Source organism: Electrona antarctica (genome assembly GCF_951216825.1).
Source record: "Electrona antarctica genome assembly, chromosome: 18".
NCBI lineage: Eukaryota > Metazoa > Chordata > Actinopteri > Myctophiformes > Myctophidae > Electrona > Electrona antarctica.
The window spans coordinates 24,109,043-24,120,485 of record NC_136799.1 but is presented as its reverse complement, the minus strand read 5'-3'; the positions used below and the strand labels follow the sequence as shown (position 1 = coordinate 24,120,485).

Below are 11,443 nucleotides of genomic sequence, written 5' to 3'. Positions count from 1 at the left end.
CTCTCTCTCTCTCTCTCTCTCTCTCTCTCTCTCTCTCTCTCTATCTATCTGTGATGTGTCTCTCTCTCTGTAGTACAAAATACAAATCTATTTGCGTCTATGCAGTGCCAGGGGGCTATATTTCAGAGCGTTTTTCATAATAGTAGTTCTGACACTGGCATTATTTTTTGCATTGTACATAGGCATTCTTGTGCCTACTACAAGTCTCTGTTGAATGTGTTTTCGCTCAGTAATGTAGACTGTAGAGGGTACAGTATTCATGGTACAACCCATGCACTGTTTGCAATGTAGTCTCTGTGTACGCGGAGATGAGACGTACTGTCGTTGACATTTCTTCATTTTTGTGCTGTTCCTGGAGGGAGAATGTGGGCCCCTACACTGTGGTGTGAACACACCGTGTTTGTTTTGTGTGGGAGTGTGCAGGTGCGTGTACTGTAAGGTCATCCATCCATGTTTGCTTTTCGCAAATATGTAGTTCGTATTGAAAGTATTCTGTGCTTGTCTTTTGCAAGTGTAAAGATACCATTTACCCTAAATGGCACAATTTATTTGCATGTGATTGTTTTGTGTCGGATGGATGCCTGGCTGAATCATCTCTCCCCCCGTCTCACATATGGCATAAATGTTTTGACAAATTAATCTTAAATCCTGGAAGGTGTGTGTGTGCGTGTGTGTGCGTGTGTGTGCGTGCGTGTGTGTGTGTGTGTGTGTGTTAGACAGTTATATTATACTAGGAATGAGTTGACGCATATATAGTTTTTCAGTTTAGTGTTTGATTTCAGTTTAGTTAGTTTTATAGTCCATGAATAGTTTTAGGAATTGCGTTTATATAAGCTGAAAAGGGTGAAAGCATGACATCAGAAATTCAAATTATGAAGGAAAATAATAATTATTAATTATTTATTTTAGTTTCAGTTAACTCAACACTTCAATTTTAGTTTTTAGCTTATTTATTTAACTATAATAATAACTGCGTGCGTGAGTGCACGCTCACTGATATTCTTGCACCCTGCTGTGAAAGTTAGCTGCAGCAACTGGAATGTCATGGAAAAAGATGTTGCTTTTCCTCTCTCTTTCTACCCCTTCCTTTCACCCCACCCCTCCCCATCTAATCCCGTCTGTCTGTATTTGCAATGTCAGGGTTGTTTTCAGGTTCTGGGGTCAAACAGTAGGCACCTGATCTGACCCAAGTACCTCCATGTTTGTGGGAAATGGCCCAGTTTCTTCATGACCTTTCTGTCTGTGTATTTACTGTAGCTGTATTATTGCTGTTTTATGAGCAGCCATCATGCAAAGTTTGCAATATGTCAATTATTAAACAGGTGGTGTCGAAACTAAACAAAGTGGAATACACCGTCACACACACTGGAACATTCTGATCTCACCAGAAGTGCAGATGAGGTCTTGAACCTCAATGTGAGGCTCCTGGTTAAATAAAGGTTCTACACATACATACACGGAATACGAGACTGCTCGCCCCTTTACCAACTCGCCCCGGGCGTACAGCCGGCGGAACAGCGCGGCCTGGTATTCCTAAAGTAATCTAAGTAAATTATGCTTAAACGGTTAAACCTAACCTTATTCCTAACCTCAACCTCAGTAAAACGATGCCTAAACCTAACCCTATTCCTAAACTTAACCCCAGTAAAACTATGCCTAACCCTAAACTTATTTCTAACCTTATTCTCAGTAAAACAAAATAAAGAATACAAGAACCGCCGCACCGAGCTGTCGGCGTGAGGTCGGCGGAAAAAATCTGGGGCGAGTTGGAATTGGGGCGACCTGACCTGGTACCCATACACGCATGCACGCACATACGCACCCCAAGACAGAATAAAAGACCACATTCCACCTCCATCCACTCTTCATATGTAAAAAACCTCTTAAACCTTTTCAATGTGGTATCCAACTTTGGTAAATGCATTCCAGAAGTCAGTCAAAATAGTGCCGGGGTAATATGGCTTAAAAAGTGATATTGTGATTAATGTGATATTTACAGACCGTATATTGATGTTCGATATTCTAACTGATCATCTATTCATCAACGTTACCTTTTTATATATTATTTAAAAATATATTTATTGAGCAGCGTAAGAGCGTCATCATAAAGTACATTGGAAATGAAAACAAAAATGTGTCCAAGTATTGTAGTGTACATTGTACAACAATAATCACTTTGTACAATTCGTCCGGTTGCTTTTTCCTTTTCTGTTTTCTTTCCCCTTCCATACCGCTTTCATACTTTGAAACAATAATATAGTCAAGACAGTGAGCCCTGGGGCGATTCACACTTCAAAACAAGTTAAGTATTATTATTATTCTGACTCTCCCAATTATAACTCACCTTGACTGCTCTCATGAGAGCATTGGCTGGGGTATAAAGACGTGGAGTCTCTCAGATTGAGATGTGCGTTAGGATTGTTCATGGTGCTGAATACCTAATGAAATACTTCAACTGTGTGAGGGGTTTTCACAGCTATTTCTCTTGGCACAGTGTTGTCCCTTAGCAGTCTAGCTACCACAATTATTGTTTTCTATGTACTGTAGCAGTTTGCCAGGAAACCTTAAGGCGATCGATCAGTTGTTTGGCTCAGAGGTCAACTGTATCAGGATGTGTTGTCTGTTGTATTGTTTTAGTATTGATGTAGTGATGTACAGAACCAGACATTGTTGTACACAGTATTGAGGTCTTTACTGATGTTGTACACTGTACAGAACCAGACTAAGGGCTCTATTTTCGTCCCTAAACTACTTTTCCTTTTTTTTTTTTTTTTTTACTATTTTGAAAAACATTTTTGAATAGTTAAAATAGCCAATCTACAAGCTCACAACGTGTCGATGTAGATTGGCTATTTTAACTACCGGTATTCAAAAAGGCCATAACCTTGCCATATCCCAACTTTGTAGTTTAGTTTTTAATGTGTGGTGCTGTTTGGCTTTCTTTGCGGATCTGTATGTTTTTAAAATGAAATTGACAAAATAATCCAATCAATCAATCCGTCCATCACAAGTGTATAAATATCCAGCTGGGTGGATGGTAGCCAGCCAACAACTTTGGCTGTGTGGCGACTCGTGCCTTGTCGGCACAAAACCAATGACAAATTGTGTAATTATCACACAGATATTTGATGTAAAGCTCTTTACATCAATAGGATGACCAGTAAGCTCATAAAGAAGGCCTTAGAAAAGTAGCCGCCTAGAACTATTTTAATGTACTGTTACATCCAGCCAGCGCTTGTGGAACACCCTGTCAGTTGGTTTAGTGGTCTGGGCACCAGCTAGTAGCTACAGTGATGTATTTTCCAGCCATGGACTGGGCTGACTCAAAGAGAGGAAGAGAGAAGGAGAAAAATGGGAGGGAGAGAGAGAGAGAACAAGAGAGAAATACAATGAAGCCTTGTGTTGTAAAGACAGGGCAGCACACTGGGGACGATGATGACGATTCCTTCTTTCTGTCATCTATGCCTCCCTCTGCCTCTATCCCCATATCCATGGTGTGTGAGGAATAGATAATAGTCAGCTTTTTCGAGTGGGCACAGAAGCACAGAAAGAGGTGTCACAGACCTCTCGTTCTCATTCGTCTTTCTCTCCCTCCTCCCATCTCCTCTCTTTGTGCCATCTGTGCCATGAAGAGCCTGGCACCACACGCACTGTAAATGCCAAGCTAATCCCATGATATCTGTATTTATCTGCGTATATGTGTGTGCATGTACAGTACGTAATATCTTTATGAGCGTACAAAGCGTACAATCAATCATCATCAGCTGTTTGTGTATGCCATTACAAATTTGTTCCTCATCTCAACATGACTGATTTAATGTAATGAATGTTGTCAAATGATATCCCAGCTCAGCTGTCTGGATAAGTAAATCACCTTTCAAATATGTCTTGTAAGTGGAAAAAGGACTGGAGTATTAAGTTGCGGTAATTTAATTCAGATGCTTCACCCACCATCAACGACATCTTATTTACGGCTTATTCTAGCGTAATATGTTGAATGTGATGCTATTTAATGAGAAGGATGCTATTTAATGTTAAAATGTGTCGTGAGATTGTATTGAAAGTGAAACCTTCAAAATCTGTAAATAGTGTGCCTTGAATGAGCAAGAAGTTGGCACAGTTGGTCTCCAACCATACTCTCCTACATTTTAGGCATTTGGCTTAAGGCCGCCAGGATCTATTAATCTATTTATCGTGCATTGCCAATGTTTTCCGCTTGAAAACCTTGTTTTCACCAGAAACGGCATTCATTGCGCCGATTTGGAGATACAGGCCATTGAAAGCAGCACATGGAGTGCAAGTGGATGCGCGCGCTTCTTCATAATGGCTGCGGCCACTGTCCCACTTACACTGTTATGCTAACGAGCGGCAGCTAACGATTCGATCGGACCAAAACATCCTAGAAAAATCCTAGAAAACGTAGGCTATGGTTCTGGCGGGCTGCCAGACGGAACAATGCCTGGCATGGCACCGACAAAAGTAATCCTACGCTTACTACGGTTCTGGCGGGCTCCGTGTTAAAACACCCACACCCTTGCAGTCTAAAGCCATTCAGCACACTGCATGAGATCCCCAACAGCAATTTCTAAGTGCTTTTGGGAGCCCACAAGTGTGGTGATAGCTTTTATGGCTCTGAGACCCACTTTGTGAGGATAAATGCTCCTTCCTTTCTCTTGCTCTCCTATTTTTCCTCTCGCCACTGCTTTCCCCCAAACACCGTGGCCCTGACCCCCTCAGTAGTCTCTATTTCTTCCTCCTGCAGTTGAGTGTATTGATTGGGACCAGTTGACATTTGAGTGGAGGCTTGATGCTCTTCAGAGAGGAGAGAGCCCTTCTCTGCTGCCGTTTATTTATAACAGCAAGTCCCTGCCTGTTGTAACAATCACCAAGACAACAGGACAGGAAGCAGGAAGTACAGCAGTGTTCCATAGGAACGGAGGCGAGAGATAACTCCCTTCAAACTACTCCTCTCATCACGCCCTCCTCACCCTCTCGCTCTTTCTTCCTCTTTCGATCTTACTGCACTCCCCCCATCTATTTGCAGGCACAGAGATACCAAATGTAGGTGGTCCGACGTGCAAGTATGCATGTGTGTGAGTCCTTCTTCATTCCATGTCATGTCATTCTGGAGTTGACCTCTGCTGTGGAGGTCAGGCCTGCAGTGGGTCATGGGTATTCTTAGAGCAGGGAACTGTCTTGTCATAAATACTTAGGCCCTTTCTGAAACCAGTCCCTTGACTTGAAGTGCTCTCGGGAGGTTCCCTCGTCAGGAAGTGCCCCTCCAGCTGAATCAAGTTCCCTTGATTAGGGTGCTGGGTATAAAAAACAGTTTGGAAATACACTCGCCCTCCTTTCAGAAACAGGAAAAAGACACCATTCGTTGCCATGGTTACCATCATGCAATTGTGTTATTTTAATTGTGTTTAATTTTTGTTATTTTGTTTGTACAGTTATATTGCATTGCATCGTGTATGTTTGTGTGACATGTGGATTTCATTAATATGGACATTTAAAAGGAAATACAGCGTGACTGTCAAAAAGGACATGTCATATGGTGTTTATAAATAATTGTGTTAATTGTGTGGTTTCATTTATAGTTTTTCACGGTGGGGTAAATAAAGAGCCCTTGTTGTGAACATCAGTTGGAGCGTTGTCTATTCTGCATCAGATGAAGATTGTTTAGGAGCAGTTTATTTATCATTTAGTTGTGGTGGTTCTTACATTTGTAGGTCGCGGTTTCCATGCGGACAGAGAGCAGGGCTGCACAAGGCAATCGAGTCTAGATCGGCACAGACTCGCTCTTGAGGGCTTTATAAGCCACTTCCACTCAAGGCTGCTTGGTTTCGGACGACACTTAATATGGCGCAGCCTCACGTGAACGCGCATATCGAGGGCAAGTGTGTAGGGCGAGTGTCTGGTATTTTGTGTTCACATCCATGACAAACACACATTTGGACTGTCACCAGCTGAAAAACTAATCCTAAATCCAGTGAGTCCACTAACCAGTGGTGTTGGACAGTAGTGCATTCAAGTGGTAAATATTTTTATTTCAATGATTCAATCAAATTTTCACCATCCTTTTAAAAATCTTTCTAAATTTCTAAGATTGCCATCAATGATGCCAAAATGTTGACTATTATTGCAGATATTGGCAGTATTTTGTCTGTTACTTACTTACTTACTACTTTAAATGTACATTATACTGTATAATAATAACTACAGGATGGACCCAGTCCTATAAACTCGAATGTCAGTGACTGACTTTCTTTCTTCCAGGAAATAAAACGTCTGGGTTTCCGAGGCTAGTGACTGAGTCACTCATGAAGTTACACAACTGTTTGACTTAATGACATTCCTAAGCCTAATAACCAATCACAAAGCAGTCGTTCCTCCAGGCTTTGCCATGTAGTATTGCTTCCGGGGGTCCATGTAGCTTTCAAAACCGCTTTCAAAATAAATATTTATTCTTTGCAAATGCAATGGAAAACCACAAATGGTAATGTAGTAACTTGCTTCATTTGAGTATTACTAGGCTGTTTACAATCTATATTGTGTTGCTTGTTTTGAATTATTAATCTTTTGCTACCTGTTAGAAATGTTCTTCTAAAACGGAGGCATTCTGTGGATGGACCAAACTTAAGTCTTCTTAAATGCTGTTGTATACTTAGAATGTTACCTGTTTGTAACATTCCTTCTTGCAAGGCAAATTGTTGAGAATGTACAGTAGACTGATCATTCTTTGCCATTCGTGGAGACTGTGCATCACAATCCTGGCTTGGCTAACATCCAAAATACACTGGAGTATGACTTTACTGCTATGAACAGCAACTTGCTCTCCAATGAAGTCAGTAATGTTGCGCAAAAGAGAAACTAATTTGCTGTGGACTATGTGCTGGACATAATATTCAAAGTACTGTACATTCGAAATATATTATTGAATATAATATATTAAAGTCTAACTCATGTTGATTAGGTGATGTAATGGTGATATAAAACAAACGGTGCCAACACAAACATTAAACGCCACTAACAATAAAGAGACAATATGACGTAAACGACACATTATGATGTACATTTTCCCTTCATTGTCAATGCGTTTACTAAACAAACTTTGAACTAAAGACAAACATTAAACCTGTGTATAGGAGGGGCTAGCGCCCCTCAAAAATACATGGATACATGGATCTGGCCTGTTCTGACATCACAATGGTGTTCTGACATCTGCATAGACTTCATATTTGGGCGTACCTGACAAAGAACTCCATATATGGGTATAAAAGGGACACAGACATAATTACTGGGTGGGGCATTCATTTGACACGTTCCTCACCACCACAATGATGTGTGACCTCGCCCTTTATTAGCCAATTGATCACACCTGATCACCCCCATCGGGCACTGTTCTAGTCTTCTATCTATAAATGCGCCACGTCTCTGTATGTCTGTAATCCACGTAACTTGAGAACCATTCGACACACGTGTTTCACACCACCACTACGAGTGCAGTGCCCGGTGTCAAGTCCGTTGGATCGCTGGTTGTCCAGAAACGGCACAAAAGCCCCTGCCCAGGCTCTGGACAGGGCTCCTGCCCGGACTCCATGGAACTTGCCTGATCTGACAGCCTTGGTCCCAGCCTTACTCATCTGCGAAGAGAAATGCCTAGTCACAACCTAACTGGGTGGGGCATGCATTTCCAACTTGCATCGTTCTAAGTAGGCCAGTGCCCAAAGGGCACCACTCTAGTGTATATCAATGTGAAAAATTAATGACATGCATATATATAACACAATGCAGCTTTTTTCACACTTTCTGCAGAACTCCCTTTCCCCTCATTCCATTCTCTATCTCTGTCTCTATATCTCTGTCTTGATCACTCACTTCGTCTGCCCGGGCTTCTGTATCTCTCTCGGTTGGGAACCAGTAATAAATGATGCCTGCTGGGACTTGTTTTTATATCCTGAATGTCTGTCGACATTGAAATTAACATACCTTTGGTTATAGCACCCAAAGTTACTTAACTTACAAAGTTAATCCTATCCTAAGATCAATGGTAACCTAAATATAGTATTTAGGTTATCGTGTGTGTGTGTGTGTGTGTGTGTGTGTGTGTGTGTGTGTGTGTGTGTGTGTGTGTGTGTGTGTGTGTGTGTGTGTGTGTGTGTGTGTGTGTGTGTGTGTGTGTGTGTGTGTGTGTGTGTGTGTGTGTGTGTGTGTGTGTGTGTGTGTGCCTTTACGTTTGTGTGTGTAAATCCTGCCCTGACTTGCCTCAGAGACAGAACTGTCTAGAATAATTTGACACCACAGCCTCCTTATGTGTCCCACCTTTGCCTTTGATTCATCACAACAGGAAACTTTGAATACATTATTTTGCCCTTTTCTTTCAGTCTCTCATGGGAGTGATAGTGTCAGTGGGAGTGACAGTCTCTCATGGGAGTGATAGTGTCAGTGGGAGTGACAGTCTCTCATGGGAGTGATAGTGTCAGTGGGAGTGACAGTCTCTCATGGGAGTGATAGTGTCACTAGGTGCGTTTCCATAAAGCCGTTTCTTTGCGCATTAAGGCTCTTGCGCAAAATCTCCTGGATGGAAACACATCAACATGCGAATAAGTCTCCATTTTTCGCAAAAACACTTTTTCGCTTGGAGGTTGCGGATTTAGGCTTTTTCGAAAAAAGGGAAATGCGCAAATAGTGTATGGAAACACTTGCGGAAAAGGTTTTTAATTAGAAAGCATTGAACTCGCATTATATCGCTTTTGAACAGTTGGGAAATAAAATAAAACAACGATGGGGAGGCAGTGGAGTGAACGGTGCAGTGGAGTGAACCTAAACGTGTAGGCTATAGGCTATATAGCCGATGAAACAAGTTATTCACAACTGTTTGCAGCTGCAATCAATCAATTTACAGTATAAACGACCAGTATGCTCCAATCGAGTCCCGTGACATATAGGCTACATGTGCCCCGAATATATTAAGACAAGCATTACACAACAAATCGTTCTTTGTACGTTCTTTGACTGTAGGTGTCGTCAATACTGTGAAAGCAGCAGACGGTCGGTCAGCCGCTGACCAGGGATCAGATTACAGCGCAGTATATGGGGTCCCGTCCGTTAAACTGAGATACATACAGCATACAGCATACATACAGCGCATCAAATCAATGGTGTGAACATCGATTAGGACTACTTTACATGAGCCTCACTTAACTGGCAAAACAGTGCAACCTACTGCACATTTCATGAACTTATTGCATATGCGCATTTTATCAGTTTAATGGAAACACCGACAATTCGCTTTTCTTTTTTCGACTTAATGAACATACGCTTCCTTTTTTCGCAAAGGCTTAATGGAACCGCACCTAGTGGGAGTGACAGTCTCTCATGGGAGTGATAGCTAGCGAAATAGACTAGCAGAAAGCAGCATAGGTGGACAACTCCGGTTCAATAAGAAATGTTCTCCCAGCTCTTGTCGTCTCTACTTCTCTTTTCTTCTTCCCTTTTCACCCCTGTACACCTGTCTTGTCTCTCTCCCCTGCATGCTCACTCTTTCTTCCTTTTCCCTGTGAGTCCCACTCCTGCCTACAGTAGTCCCTCCCGAACCATTCTCTTCTTGCACTCCCACACACACCAGACTCAGACTAGTAGGGTTACAGTATTAGCATGTCAAACCGGTTAGGGTTCTTCTGCCCTATGGACCAGTGTATTTACAGTACACACTATGGGCTATTTATGGAGGATAGGCAGCAGGCTGATTCTTTCTCAGATTTTCTTTTGGCCAGGATCATACTTACTTACTTACTCCTCTTCGTCCCCTATGGGACATAAGGCTTCAATGAGCGCTCTCCATTTCATCCGATCCCTGGCAGCATGGTGCGCCTCTCCCCAGGACAGGTTCATCTGTTCCAGTTCCTGCGTCACAGTTCTGCGCCAGGTGGTTTTGGGCCTCCCAGGTTTTCTCTTTCCTGGTGGTGTCCATCTTAAGGCCACCTTTGTGATGTGGTCCTGCTTCATTCTCAGCACATGTCCTAGCCAGGAATCCAGGATCATAGTGTATTATAATAGATTATAATAATTTTCATGATTTATAGTTGTAATGCATTACAGTGTAATTATAGGTCACTATAAGTGGTGATTGTGTGCTTTAAATGAAGTGAAAAAAACAACATTAAATCTAGGCAAGAACAACACAAAAAGGAGCCTACACCCTACACCTCTGGGAATCTCATCTCATCTCATGTCCTCTTCTAGTGACATATCACAATATAATAGTCCTGAATGATGAATGGTTCTTTCACTTATCACCTTACAGCAGCCAAACTAATGTCAGTGAAGCTTTGTAAAAAACCATTTGAACAAAGCTTGGCAAGCAGCCGTCTCCAAGAGTAGTTACATTAACAAAATGGTTAATGATTGATTGCAGATTCTTGTCTTCAGATTTTGATAAATCTGTTTCCAATTACAGTCTTAACTTGTGATAAGGTTGACCAGGAAGCAACAGGGGCCAGAAGTCTGTTGTTTGCACTGCAGTGATGTATTAATCACGCATTGATTTCGACACTACTAGTGAAGACAATGTAAATTGTGAAATTATGAAGAATAAATGCATTGTAGGCTACTGATTAGGGCTGCAACTAACGATACTTTTCATAATGGATTAATCGGACGATTATTTAAACTATTAATTGAAATGGCACTCATTTAGCTATCACCTTATTTGATTTTAGGTTATTTTAGACAAAAAAGACATTAAAGATGAATAATTCATTCAATTATACATTATTATATTTTGCTCAGATGCTGATAAGGCTGTTTGCTTCCTGTCCTGTAGATCAGTGCTTCCCAAACAGTGGGTTGGGACCATAGAGTATATAAAAGGATAGAGACTGAACTGGCGCGAAGCTCCGCCCCCCCAGCTATTCATGTCAGTGGAAGTTGCTCAGTGGCGTTTTGAAGCACCCGGAAGACTGCCGGAAGTACCGTCTCAGAACATCTACTTCCGCATTTGACCACCAAATTTTGGTGGTCAAATGCGGAAGTGCAACCGAGTGCTCAATGTTAAAGCCCAGCTGCACGGGGTTTCCCTGTCATGAATCCACGGGTCTGCTTGTAGTCCCTCCCCCTACCACTAGGGCCCAGTGCTTCAACGTTGAACTGGCCCGTTGGTTGGGACCCATTTTTGGGTCATGGAGGACCCATTTGTGTGTCTGTTGGAGAGGGCCTTTACATGTTTGTGTCTTATTTGAACATATAGATCTTGAGAGAGAGACTGCCCTTGATCTGCACATTAAGATCTGATAAAGGCATATTTTAATTATTGACCAGTATCCTCCTACATTAAGCCTGCTCAAGTCAAAGGTGGATCTGGGTAATTAAGTCATGACTCAGAGTCGGAATCAACGTATTGTCACATCACTGGTTTACATGTATAACTAGAAAAAGTGCCCTT

General features: G+C 41.9%; 1 protein-coding gene across 1 annotated transcript in view; it reads left to right on the top strand.

Moving 5' to 3' along the window:
- Window positions 1-11,443, top strand: part of pld1a (phospholipase D1a) — a 46,852-nt gene that overhangs the window by 139 nt on the left and 35,270 nt on the right. The window lies entirely within an intron of this gene.